General features: G+C 37.0%; 1 protein-coding gene across 2 annotated transcripts in view; it reads left to right on the top strand.

Moving 5' to 3' along the window:
* The window catches only part of PRKCE (protein kinase C epsilon), a 271,611-nt gene that overhangs the window by 119,647 nt on the left and 137,903 nt on the right, over positions 1-14,061 (top strand). The gene's annotated exons all lie outside the window — the stretch shown is intronic.

Here is a 14,061-nt window from a genome sequence, read left to right as displayed (position 1 = left end):
ATAGATTAGGTTAACTAGGATTTTCATAATATAAATTTAATCAATTATTTCTTTATATACCAGAAAGAATCTACAAAAAGTGAATTTGAGTATGGTTCACTGCACTGGTGTAAAGAAAATCTTGTCTCATCTGAGCTTCTTGCCCCTGGGAAGAATAACTGCAAATATCAGGATGGGACATGACCTACTGGAGAAAAGCTCTGCAGAGAAGGACATAGGGGTCCTGGTGGATGGCAGGTTGCTGTGAGCCAACAGGGTGCCCTTGTGGCCAAAAGGGCTAAAGGGATCCTTGGGTGTATTAAAAGGAGGGTGGCTAGCAGGTCAAAGGAGGTAATCCTCCCTCACCTGGAGTAATGTACCCAGTTCTGGGCTGCTTAGTAAAAAAAGACAGGGATCTCCTGGAAAGATTCTAGCAGAAGACTACAAAAATGATAAAATTCCTGGAGCACCTCTCTTATGAGGAAAGGCTAAGTGACCTGAGTCTGTTCAACCATGAGAAGAGAAGACCGAGAGGTAATCTTATTAGTATTTATAAATATGTTAACTGTAGGAGGCAAAGGAGTATGGCCAACCTCTTTTCAGCAGTCTGCAGGGACAGGACAAGGGGAATTGGCCATACATTTGAGCACGGCAAGTTCCTTGCCAATATGCGAATGAACTTCACAGTGAGGTTGATGGAGCTCTGGAACAGGCTGCTCAGGGAGGTTGTGGATTCTCCTTCTCTGGAGATGTTCAAGACCCTGCCTGGATGCCTACCTGTGCAGCCTGCTGTAGGGGACCTGCTTTGCACGAGGGTTTGACATGATGATCTCTAGAGGTCCCTTCCAACCCCTACAATTCTGTGATTGCGTTGTACGCTTTCTCACGAACAACTTTGTTGGAAGGATGAAGTGATCTTGAGGTCTAGGAGCTGCTGATAGAAGATAGCAAATGTAAGAGTGACTTCATGTTGTGTCACATTAAGTAATGGTTTTTGATTGTTATATTCAGACTGTAGTTTCCTATTGGGCAATAACAGTACCTAGGTTTAGGCACATGATAGATTTTGACAATGTATATAACTTTTCAAAGACTATTTCTGCCTTTGGAAAGTTTTGTGTACCTTCTCTGGTTTTATGATGATCCTCAAAGCTCAATTTTGACCTTGGCTTTGAACATCACTATGGTTCTTCTGTATAAATGATTTTGATCTGACCTTGTGCAACTTGATATTACAGATATTGAGCACATTCACAAGGGACTACGTGCAGAAGTAAGGTTGGGGCTGTTTTTGATACAGAATTTTGGTTTGTCATCAGTTGCTATTACTACTTACATCTGGTTTGTGGCTTCCCACAATTGGAAGAAGTCAGCAGTGAATTTACAGATTAATTAGCAATCGCTTAATTGTTAAACAAAGCTTCCGTAGATTCTGTGATCAGAAACAAAGTGGAGTAATAACTTGGTGTACCATTATGTTTATTTTTATTTGTGCCATTTGTAGAGTGTGTATATGACCTGACTTTATTCTGCTGGCATTCATGGTGCATCTAAAAGACGTGTTCTTCCTCTAAGCAGAATATGTCCAAGAGGCTGATAGCCTTTCAGAAAGGCACAAAATTATGTTAGGCAAATTCATTCATATTTGAAGATTCATTCATACTTGAATTCATTCATTCACACTTGAAGAATTTAACATTGCAACTTACCAGAAGTTGGAAGCCTTTGTGCTAAAGAGTATGGCTGTCTCAGAAGTAGATGCAGTGTAGGATTATATAAGGACTGCTCCAAAAGCAATGCCTCTTGTTTTATTACGTTGGCCTTACAAGAGTAGAGATTGAATCTTCCCACCAACATTACATTACATTTTCTTGCTATGTGACAGATGGCAGTGGAGGGGCAGTCTGACAAAATGGCATCTGACATGAAAGGGTGAATGGAGCAAAGGTGTGGAATTGGATTCCTCCATGGGGGGAGGAAAAGAAAAAGCACCACTGACATTTATGGATGTTTGAATGTTTATGGAGACCTAACAGTGGTTGTGAGGGCAGTGAAGGTAGTAGGTGGTGTATTTCAGTAATGAAGGACAAACCACATTCCAGATGTGGCCATGTACAGCTGTTGCACCACGAAGTGAAGAGCATCTCAATCAGCTCATCCTCGCTAATGATTGTAGCTATGTTGAGAAATATTATCTTGTATCTGAGGATTTTCTCTATCAAATGCATTATTGTGTTCTTTGTATTTGTCGTAGTTTCTATGGAAATAAATTGGAGACACGATTTATGGTATGATTATGTATTTAAGATTAAATATGGCAGCTATGTAGATTTTAATGATGCATTAAACATGACAGGCTAGAGAGCTGGGTGGAGAGGAGCCTTATGGGGTTAAACAAGGCCAATCCCAGAATGCTACACTTGGGCAGGCATAACCACTTGCATTAGTACAGGTTAGGAACTGACCTGCTGAAAAGGAGTTGTGCAGAGACGGACTTAGATTTTCTCATAGACGACAACTGTAAGGAACTGCTTTAGCAGGGATTTGGACTAGGTGATCTCCAATCCAACCCCTATGATTCTGTAATTCTGTGTGTGATTCTGTGATTTATTAAGTAAATTAAGTGCCTTGAATTCAAATATGACTATTAGCACTTAGCAAAAGTAGCCTAAGGAAAATAATTGAATAATAAAATAATAAACTATACTTGTCCATTGGTAAGCACCGAAGTTTAATTTTCAATGGTAAGCTTTGCATTTCTTAAGAGTGAGTACTGCCTTACCCTTGGCTGGCTAAGATTTACCAAGCATATTTTGGAGGCAGAAAATAACTGCTCCCTCCATTGGACTGCCTTCCAGAGAAAGGTCCTATCCTCTCCTTGTGTACTGCCATTATTTTGTGTTCTTTCTGCACCAGTATGTGCTTGAAACTTACTTGGCGCCCTATAAATGCTTCAAGCATATCCTTCGTACTTGTCTTTGGTAGAATGAACCAAGTTATGATAAGGATATAATTATTCAGTCTTTTATATATGTTAGTGAACTTGTATTTAAGTATTGACTATGTGATAAATAACAACCACATCTATACTAGTTACATTTGGGAAATTTTTTTTCAGTTACATAAATCAAAGGTGCCTTGGTGTGTTTGCACTCTTCTCAAACATGCACCAAATACTAATAAAAAGAGTTTTGAAGTTATAAAATTCGGATTCATTATCCTCAGTTCCTAATTAGTTCTACCTTTTGAAGTTTTTGCAAAGTTAAGTTTTTGCTGACAGAGTTGTTAATTGGTAGATGATATTTCACTGTGAAATAGAGTGTGAGTATGTACTTTGAATAATTAATTTTGGCTTCTCATCTTGTGAAAAATGTTGTCCTTTTAGGTTACGTTGCTTAATTGCTCCAAAAATGGAAACTTCTGACTAAAAATCAGATTTGATGTTTTACACCGTTCTCTCAAATTTGAATGGCATAGCTCTGAGTTATTCTAAGTAGGCGAACACTTTTGGGAGCCACACTTTAAAATTCGGTAGCACAGTGCAGATATATCTTTGATGCAAGGAATGAAAATAATGCAGAGATCAGGGCAAATTGTAGGATCATAGAATTGCTCAGGTTGGAAAAGACCTTAAAGATCATCAAGTCCAACTGCAACCTAACCATGCTACCCTAACGACCCTCCGCTAAATCATGTCACTAGTTTGTATCATTTTTTGTGTTTCAGCTAATTCTGAAGCAACTATCTGAAGGGTTCCAAGAAATGTGCTAAATATGGCTTTAATCTTACCTTATCTGTGTTTCAGACATAGTAAAAGTCAAGCTTAAGTAAAAGTTATCATGTTCTCCTGTATCTTCCTTTTAAAGATGTGCATGCTACATAAGCCATCTCTTAATCCAAGCAATTTAGCTATGGATGCACTTGCTCAGGTGAAATAATCTCTTGCTGTGACTGAGGCTGACAAATTTTTCTTCAGTCTTTTTATTTAAACTGATTTCAATTTGACTGAAACCTGTTGCCATTACAATTTGCCATTACATGTTCAGATTACCGAATGTGTGTGGATGTGGGAATTGTATCTCTGAATTATTTGAGGTACATGAAGCTTATGTTTGGGTTAAATTAATTTACAGTAAAGATTGAAGCAAGGTAATCAAAACCTGTTATGCTTTGATGCAGTTGGGCAAGTCCAAAAACAATGTGCAGTTGTTTTTTAGAAGTTTATCAATGTTCTGATTAAAGAACAGGATAATATTCTTTTTTTTTTTTGTGTGTGTGTGTGTGTATGTGTAATTGTATATACAAACTATAAAATGTCTACAGATTTATTCTGGGAGTCTTCAAATTAAATTTGGGTTTAATGTTGAAATATGGATGTTTAAAATACATGTTTAAAAAACTCAATGTTTGAGTAATGTTATTTCAGGGAGCAGAAAAGAATGAATTTGACAGTAAATGTTAGCTTTGATGTAGATAATTATTAATGTACAAAAAGACAGTTCAAGGAGAGGGAACCCTGAAAATGCGTATGCGTTAATTCTTTTCCATTTTAATGTAGCAGAAAGAAAGCACAACAATAATAATCCCAAAGTTAACTGTAATGGGACAGCTGCAGTTAGACCATTTATATTTTACTAAATTATTCTTGCATCTGGATGATAATTTCTGAGTTAAAGATTAATTTTTTTTTAAGGATCCAGTTCATGATGGATCTTCTTTTCTTCTAGGTCATTCAGTCTTGCAAGCTATTGCTTTAGTTTAATACAGTATTTCTAATTCCTATTAAAACATTTGTCTTACTGCAGCTTTTAATTCCTTTTTTTTTTTTTTTTTTTTTTTTTTTTTTTTTTTTTTTGATAAAAGAGGTGCTTATTTGTTTATTTTTAAAAGAGATTTCTCATTAAATATCATTCTTCCAGAAATAGCTATTCCTGAGACCAGGAAGTCAACTCGCATTGCGGCTGCACTGAACTTATTCTTTCCAAAGAGGGATACTTGCCACTGTTAATTTTGGACACACTAATCATAAAACCTTATCATTAGAAACTGTTTGCCAAGTGCCTACCTTGTTGCTGGCAACTGAAATAGATTTTTGTTTGCAAAATCACCATGACATTGAAAGATGTTATGTAACTGCCATAATTTTGGTTAGCAGGAGCTCAATATTATGTAAATATCAGCATAACTCAGCTGACTGCAGCAGGAGGTTGTAGCACGATCAGATTGATTTTCCATAATGAATGTTAATAGTGATCAGTTAATATTAACTACTCCTTTCTGCTGTGTGATAATGAAGGCTCCTGTTAAGTTCAGGATAATGTGACAGCTTTCAGTATTGTGTGACATCTCAGGCAGATGAGGGGAAAGACCATTCTAACTGAGCATCATCAGCTGCTGTGAGTTTTGTGCTGCTCTGCTCGCTCCTGCCTCATACCAATGTTTCAAAATGCTGTGAGAGGCATCTAGATAAGCTGCAAAAACAGAACTGCTTCAGAGGTCATGATGACTTTGTAGAATGACTCCATTAGTTACGGTAATCAATATCAAGCTCTTGGATCTTATGAATATTGATGAAGCAATTGTAGCGAGGAAGTAGATGGGGAATTGAGATGCATTTTGATATGATCAGAGAAACAGCTAATGGCCTAGATAGAAATGGGTCCAGTAACCATCTCAAAGCATTTAGGAACATTTGAAGATGTCATCAATAATGAAGAAGCCATTATGACATTTACAGGAGGGGTAAAAATGTGCGAGGCTTGCATTGCTTTCTGCCCACGCATCACTCCTAAAGATGTTGGTGTCACTACACTGGTCAATACACAGCAAAATCAGTGGCTCGAAAGATGAGGAATTATGCCATCTTTTTAATAGAAAGTAATATTGAGTATGGAACAAGAAAATTAGAAGCCAGATAGCGGGTAATTTTTCACCTACCGCAGCAGCACTCAGAACCTGGACAGGCTGTAATGGTGTACTGGCATCTTGCATGCTCAGTGATTTTAACTGCTGATCTCTGGACTACTGTTATTTATTTATTTTCCTGATGTTGTGGGTTTTTTTGGTTTTTTTTTTGTCCTGATGATTCTCTCATTTCTGCAGGGGTTTTGTGAGGAATCGTGTTTGTTAAGCTGCTTTGTGCATATGCATGCTGTTCTGTGCCCGTTTAGGCTGGTGTGCAGGGCAAGAGCTAGATCTCTCTAAACCCTGTAAACAGCACAGAAAGTTCTCAAAATTTCTACTGGTAGCTGAAATGTAAGGATGAAATACGTGGCCTTGAAATTACAGTGCTTGAGTGCCTGTCATCCTGTTATGTAAGTGTGTAACTTCCAAATCAATATCTATTGGTAAAGTGGGGTAAAGCTGAATTTCTTTGTGAAGGCTGACCTGAGCATGTGTCAATAAATAACTGGCAAACATATTGGGACTGCAGGCATTTTGGGTCTTGTCCTGAGTGAAGAACAAATTGAATGAGAGGGGAAGGAGAAAGATGCAGAAAACAGAAAGACGGAAACAAATTATTGCTTTATCAAGCAAGAGATGAATCCGTGACAGGAACATGAAATTTTAAGTGTGAATTCAGTAAAAATAGCTTGTGAAAACAGCGTGCAAGATTTTTGTTTTATGCTGTTTTGGCTGTGGAAGCAACAAATATAGTAGGGGAACCTCAGCCGTGCTGGTTTGGCACTGGAAACAAATGGTTCTGTATTGCAAGCACAGTCCACTTGGTGTGCAGAGGGTCTGTGAGAGGCTTGGCTCTTCTAGCAGAGAGCAGTCTGCTCGAATAATAGTGCACAGCCCTGAAGCTCCTTCCTGCTCCATCATTTACTTAAGAAAAATGCTATGCAGAGCAATTTGGGCATTTTTGTACGAAACATGAAGCAAGGACCTCAGGACTTCCATTTTCCTTGGCAAAGTAACACCAGTGCTGTGAAAATATTGATGCTTATTAGATGTAAGCTCTGCTCAGAGGAGTAGATACAGCTATACAGAGCACCAAAACATTTGAATTGAAAGAGGATAATTCAAAAATAGATTTCCAGACAGTAGTAAGTACATTTAGCTGCAATTGTTCTCCAGTGACAAAAATAAATCCCTAAAAATAAATGTTGTCTATAAATAAGTATTTGGCTTGCTGTCAGTTTTCTCTGCTGTTTATGGAAAAGTAAAGAGGAAAAAAAAAAAAGCAATAGCTGTGACTGGTTTTCCAGTATCTGACCTATTTTGACCCATCGTCTAACAGAGTTGAAATGAGACCAGCGTGACTGAAAATTGTCGTCTGTGTGTCTCATGCCAGCAAGGAACTGTGCTTGGGATATTCAGAGGAAATCAGGCAGGTCATTTTGAAGAAACAAGTTGGAAATTGCAAAGGAATAATGTTACTTACTGTTTTGTTGTTGTTAAATATCATAGCTAAAATGCGTGGCCGTGGATAGACTTGGTTAGGTGTTTGATGAATACTTTTATTTGGGTTATAAAAAGATGTTAAAGTGATTTTGGGATGTTTTATGATGTATGATTGCAGAAAAATGTTGGAGCGGCTCTTCTGTTTGCTCCAAGTAGTGCTGTGATGCTGCACATATTACCAGCTCTGTGCATCTGCTGCGCTTCCTGTTTCAAAGCCCAATGCAAAATCTCAATACCACTTACAGTAGCTTCATTACTGATGCCGAGACTTGAAGGCGCAGGGCAATTGATATAATATTTTCTTATTGAAAGCAGTGTACACCATTTTCCACTGGGAATTACTCTCCTTCTCTCTTGCTGAACCAGTAAGGTACCTTGCTGTCTGGTATTGCTTTTGTAATTTGGATTTGTACATCTTTGTATGGTTTGAAGCTAGATCTCATAAATTCACTCACAACTTGATTTTTTTTCTATTTTATGTTGATTGCCACAATATGGGGATTATAAACAGAAGCTAGAATATTTTTTCCACCCTTTTTTGCACACTTTGCAAACAATAAATTGCTAATATCCCTGTCCTCAGTTACACTTAATATTCCTTAAACACATATCCCTAAATACATGTTTTTCTAGAATTGCATGAAGAATACAGCTTCTCCTTAATTGGGTAGATGTTTCTTCTGTCTTACATGTAGCTTTATAAAGTATGTGTTTTATTTTGCTATATTTCTGTGAATTCCAGTATCTAAAACTCTGAAAATGGCTTCTCCATCTCACAAATGGTTTCCATTTTGCCCTCGTTTTATAAAGTACATTTTCACACAAAGCTAGGAATGCAAACTTTGAGAAATTCCTTTATGAAAAATTCCTTCCATCCTCTCATGATCTTACTATGGTTTTATTAACAATTGTTTTAAATTATAGAGGATCCATTTTAATGTTGAGTTTTTGCTTTTGTTAGTCCCAAATGGTGAGCTGTAAATGTATGGCTCTAAAAGTATTTATTCCTGCTCAGCTGTTTTCATGCTCTTAGCACTAACTTGCTCCAGGATGCTACATTCAGCTCTTAGCACTCACCAGCAAGCTACAGGACACATAACTTCTGTGCTGTATCTTGATGGCTGTCTTAAGTGTCACATAGAAACGAGAGATAGAAAAGGAGCTAAGTTGCTGCAGTAGGCTCAGATCTCTGTAACCTAAGGCAATCTGGGATCTGTTCCCAGCTGACTGGGCTTCAGAATCCCCTAGCACACTTTCCAGGGCACAGTGCGGGGCAGAAGGAATTGTGTCTGCTTTAGTGCCATTCATGTGTCTGTGCACATGTTTGTGCAATTTTGCAACTTTGCACAGGCTTGTTCTGGTTTTAGCTTTCCTCTTTTCACTTTATTCTTGAGAAGGTAATGTTTTTTCTGTTGATGCGAAGGCTGTCTCTCAGAAGACAAATTTTTGACCCTTCTTGGCACTTCTGTGAAGTTTTTCTAGGCACTATTAAAGTTTCTTGTCTGTTCAGCTGTTCCATTTTTTTTTTCTGACTTTTAAAAAGAATTTTCAAGCATTCTCTCTGGAGACTGTGGCAGGTGCCATAGACATTAATTAGAGTTTTCATTCAACTGAAGTTCCTACAGGTTGCTCACAGTTTCTGATCCACTTTGTTTAGAGTTATATGTATGCATATTAAAGCAGCCTTCAAAACCTGTGGAGTTTTGTCTTAAGCAATCTTTGTAGTTACCAAGTGTCTTATTAAGATCATTGTCTGTTATTGCCTGTCTTTCAGTTCTGCATTTTGAACTTGTAAAGTGAAATTTGTAAGCTTGTTTTCTTAATCTCAGCCCCCTTTTTTTTTTTTTAACATTAATAGAAAAAAATAGTAGGAGCCCTCTGGTGGCTGATTCTTCGATATCTGCAGACATCCTTGTTGAAGAGAGGAAAAGATGAAATTTGTTACCAAGTCATTTCTAAAGCAGAAGTAACTGAAATTGTGTTATTGTTGTGTGTGGTTGGTTTAAATCCTATTAGTTGCACTTCCCTTAATAATATCGTGAGTAGTTCAAGAAATTATTCTTGAACGTTGCTTGTACTGTTATCGGTATTTTAAAAGAAATGCAATTAAATAAAAATTCTGAATCCCTTGCAATTAGACTTGTATAAATTGCTGATGTGTATGTCAGTATGGGAAGGTCTAGGGGAGGAGGTATCACTTCATGCTGGTTATGAGCCTGCTACACTTGAGATCAATTCAGTGTATTAAAGGAACATGATCACTACAACACACTTGAGCTTGACAAGCAGAGAGCTACATTAAGCTGCCTCCATCACTGCATTTATTATTTTGATATCCTGTAAGACTCCAGCCCAGGCATTGAGGCTTATTCAGCTTGAGGATTTCAGAAAAATCAAGGCTAAGTAACGCCTGTGTATAACAAAACATAGGAAGGGCATGCAACTGCTAGGTTGAGATTTTAATCTCGGCAGCAAGGTGGCCCTTACCTGGAAAACAAAAGAAAAGGAGAAACTTTGAAAAAAGATTTCTGAAGTATCAGAGCACCAGTACACCCGTATATATGTATGCAGTAGCATATTTGTATGTGCTAGCATATACATGCATTCAGGTCTGGATGACTCCAGGCATTTCTAGGTGTAGGTGAGTTTTTCCACTGGATCTTGTAACTGAGGAGCTGTGTGCTGAAGACACTATAAAACTTGTGGACTCAACTTGATTATTGTTTCAGGTTTTTGGAAAAACTAGTGGGTTTTGAGAAATTATATGAGGTTATTTTTTTTCTTTCAGTTATCTTCAGTGTCAAGAGGGGGGAGAAAAGAGACAATTAAAACAGCAATATAAATATTTAAAAAAAAATGAAATGTCAATGTGCATTTTTGTTTTTTACATTGCGAATTAATTCTGTACCACCTTCAGGGAAAAAAAAAAATAATTCACCTAATTCAGCATTGTTTAGTCTGAAGACCTACATTATTTTTCAATGGCTAGCTTTTTTTTTTTTCCTTTATGTAATAGGATTTCGACTTGTTTAAAGTGGAAATCTGTTTGTCTTTGCTACATAATATCTTAGAGCTATGATTTTTTCCTCCATGGCTCTGCTCCCTGTATAGATGGTGAATTTGCTCCACAGCCATGCTCTTATGACCTGTCTGAAATGATACAGGCGAGCTCTCCTGGATCAGGAGATGGAATATTCTCCTGTTAGTTCCTGGTGGCCTTTCTTACCTACAACATTGTTCAACCTGATCGAGCCCTGTAAATCACTTAAGACTAGTCTACTGAGGCTGAAAGGAGAGATTGAAAGCCTATGAAATGCTGTAGCGTATGTATTCAAAAACAGCCACTCTTTCACTTCAACTCTTTATGAGGGTCATATTACTTGACACAGTCAAAGCCTCAGGGTGCCTTGGCTTTTACTCTTTTTCTTAATGTGTAAGAAAAAGCACTTTTATGAAATAAGAGCATCTGCTGTGGGCGCTGCTGTGGAACAGCCTTTCCAGCTTGCTTCATCATGTGGACAAGCTCTTATGTTGTACTTGCTATCCTTTTTGAATCACTATAAAGCATTCTTTCTTATAAATTTGGCAACTAAACGTTTGGAGAAATATAGGCTAATTTTGCCAACTGAAAATATTTCTGATAAGGGTAGTAATGACAAATAGAATAGGGGAATTAGGGTTTGTTTTTAGTACTGTAGTAAGGTACAATGCCTCATAAAATAAAGGAATTGTTGTACACTAATAAAGTAGAAAGAGCATACTCCATCCCTCCTTGGTGTGTTGCTGCTGTCCCACCACCAGCTAAATCTAGCAATTCAATATTTAGACAGGAATGGTTATTTGCAATTGAATAATATCACAATTATTCAAACTGTGAATTCAGTGAATAAACAAATCCAATCATACAATGTATGATTTATGCATGGTGGCTGGTGGTGTTATAACATTACTGTAATGGGGCTGACTGATGAAAAATATCATGACTTTCTAGGAGTGAAAAATGTAAACTTCCTATGCATGATTTAAATTGGCAAATGCGAGAAGATTCTGCAATAAATAAATAATTTCTTCATACACGTTTAAATTCTACTTGATTGTATGGCTGGAAATCTCTTCTGCCTTGCACTGCTTCTCCTGAGCATGCTGTGGTGCCTAGCAATGTGTGAGGTGACAGAAAATTAGAGTGGTTTGAGTAGGTTTTGTTTTGTCTTTTGATTTACATAGAAATAATATAGCAAATATTTTTCCTTAGGGAGGTCAGGAATTTGAGCTTCTTGCGTAAGAAAAGGCATTATACAAGAATTTTGCACAACTACTGTGTTTATACGTGCAATAATCAAGTTTTCAGAGATCAAATATGTGGAATGCTGGGTTGAGAAGAGGGAGCACAGTCAGTATTAGCGGTGTAACACACAGCCCTTGGTTTTTGAGGCCTTTCAAATAGTTGCAAAGAAAACATTCCAAACATGAAAAGAACTTCAGAAGTGTTGAAATGATTTCCTGAGTTTACAAAAGAGCCTGAAACAATAGCTATGAGGTGTGAATTGCTTCCTTCATTTCAGCTAAATCTAATTTGAATTAATGTGTTCGTACATGCCTGTTTTGCTAAATCTTCGAGATAACTCAGGTTTGGGGAAGATGATTTAGGAACTATACCTGCTTACTCATGTTTGCAAATCCATAGAACTTTTCACTTCTATTTTAAAATTTCTATCTGACCTCAAATTCCTAAAAATTAATCATACAGTTTTACTGACGTGCTAGCTTGTGTCGTCATAGGAGTAAGGTTTGGTTTTACTCTTAGCTTTAAGAAGTCCCTATACTCTTTTAAAGCATAATGATTGATGGATTGTTATTATTAATTGGTATTTGGTGACCAGAGTGGTATTGATGTGGATTAGCTCACAAGGCTTTAATCCTGAAGGTATGAGGTCATTATCTGGTGGTTCAAAACCAAAGACATTGCAGCACATAATGAGTAAATAAATACAAAGTGATGCTAAGGAAGGAGTGAGACAATAATGAAAGCATTAAAAGTATTGTTAAATGAGTCTCGAATGTGTTTTGATTTTTTTTTTTTTAATGATATTTTTATTGGCTGGCTATTGGACTGGCAGGATATTCCCCAAAAAAATAAAAGCAAATTTGTTGATGGGCCTCTATACATCAGGAGGATATTTCCAGTTATTATAGTAAAAGAAAGCAATGATTAAATATAGCATATGCAGTAACAGTTGGAGAACATATTGCAGTAAATGTTTCCTGGCGAAAGCTTAAGGGAGACCCAGTAAAACTAAGCTCCACCTGTAATTTCTACATTTCCTGGAGAATATCATCCAAAGCCAACTTCAGTAATAGGGATGGCTCCTGGTAGTCGAAAGAGCACCAAATTCAGAGTCTTGACATAAATGTTGGTTTTCACAAGATGTTTTTCAGATGTGCTAAGTTGCCAAGTGCTCTGGCTTTGGCTTTCAGGTGCACTTAATAACCTCAACCCTTTTTGAAAGTTCAAACTTGAGAGCTTGCAAGAAGAGTAAAGTAAAATGCAGATGAGACACCTTCTCTTATCTTCTTCCCTAGTGTAAATAACAGCAGGATGACAAAAAGCAGATAAATAAAGATGACCGATTCTTTTTCTTTCCATGCTTGTGGGAATTTTTCTGTTCCTACTGATTAGAAGCTCTCTATGCACTGGGTTTCATTTTTGGAGATATCTGTAAAGCTGTGATGCTTTAGAGGACATCGCAATCTCTGTCTTTCCATTTTTAAACAAATTTTTGAGACGATCCACAAAAGAGTGATATATTGACCTTGGTACACAATAGCGCGTTAAATTGCATATTCACAGCTGTATGAACTTCTCAGATCTATTCTACTACAGACAACTCTGGGAGAAAGACTCTGTCCTTTGTGTGCTGTTATTTGATTAATCAACTTTAAGTGGGTGCCAGAAGGAATGATAATTGATTGGAGACTGACTGGGCCCCATGACCATAATTTTTGTTGAATACGAAAAAGGTCCTTCTGTACTGTTTGAGTTTACGAAAATCAGTCTAACCATTTTATATGTGGTCCTTTTTTCCTCTGCAAGAAAACTTTAAAATATATTATTTTAGTTTCATGTGTTTTTAGTTCTCAATTCATTACAATTATAGGAAATTTTATCCATACCAACTTTTAGGCTAAGTTCTTCACATACTTATCTTTTAATTTAATTGTAACCTCACCAAACCAGCGTAGTCCTTGAAGAGTGAATTTCTTTTTTCCCACTCTCTAAGGTACAGGAAAAGTAATATGCTATCCTTGCTCTTCCTGCTGATAAAACATAGAGTTGCAACTTCATCAGAGTCCTTAGTGGATTTAAATTAATTGTAACTACAGGTTCCTGGATTGCTGTTAAAAGTTTTACAACTAATTCACTGCCTGTTAATGCTCTCCCATGTATGTTTTTAATTTCTTAAAATATATTATCTATTAGTAATTAATATTTTCTCACTTACTGATGCATAACTGTAAAGATGAATGTAGTATGCTACTCTTCATCCAGCTTCCTTGCTAAACTTAATCATCTGCAGCGTAGCAGCACAGAAAAGTACTAGAAAGATAATTCTTAGCAAATGACATCAATATTGATGACATAATTAAGTCCAAAATGTGTGAAGGCAGCAGCAACTC

This window comes from Lagopus leucura, unplaced genomic scaffold (genome assembly GCF_019238085.1).
Source record: "Lagopus leucura isolate 7727_CA_CO unplaced genomic scaffold, USGS_WTPT01 Super-Scaffold_73, whole genome shotgun sequence".
NCBI lineage: Eukaryota > Metazoa > Chordata > Aves > Galliformes > Phasianidae > Lagopus > Lagopus leucura.
This window is presented reverse-complemented; position numbering and strand designations above follow the sequence as displayed.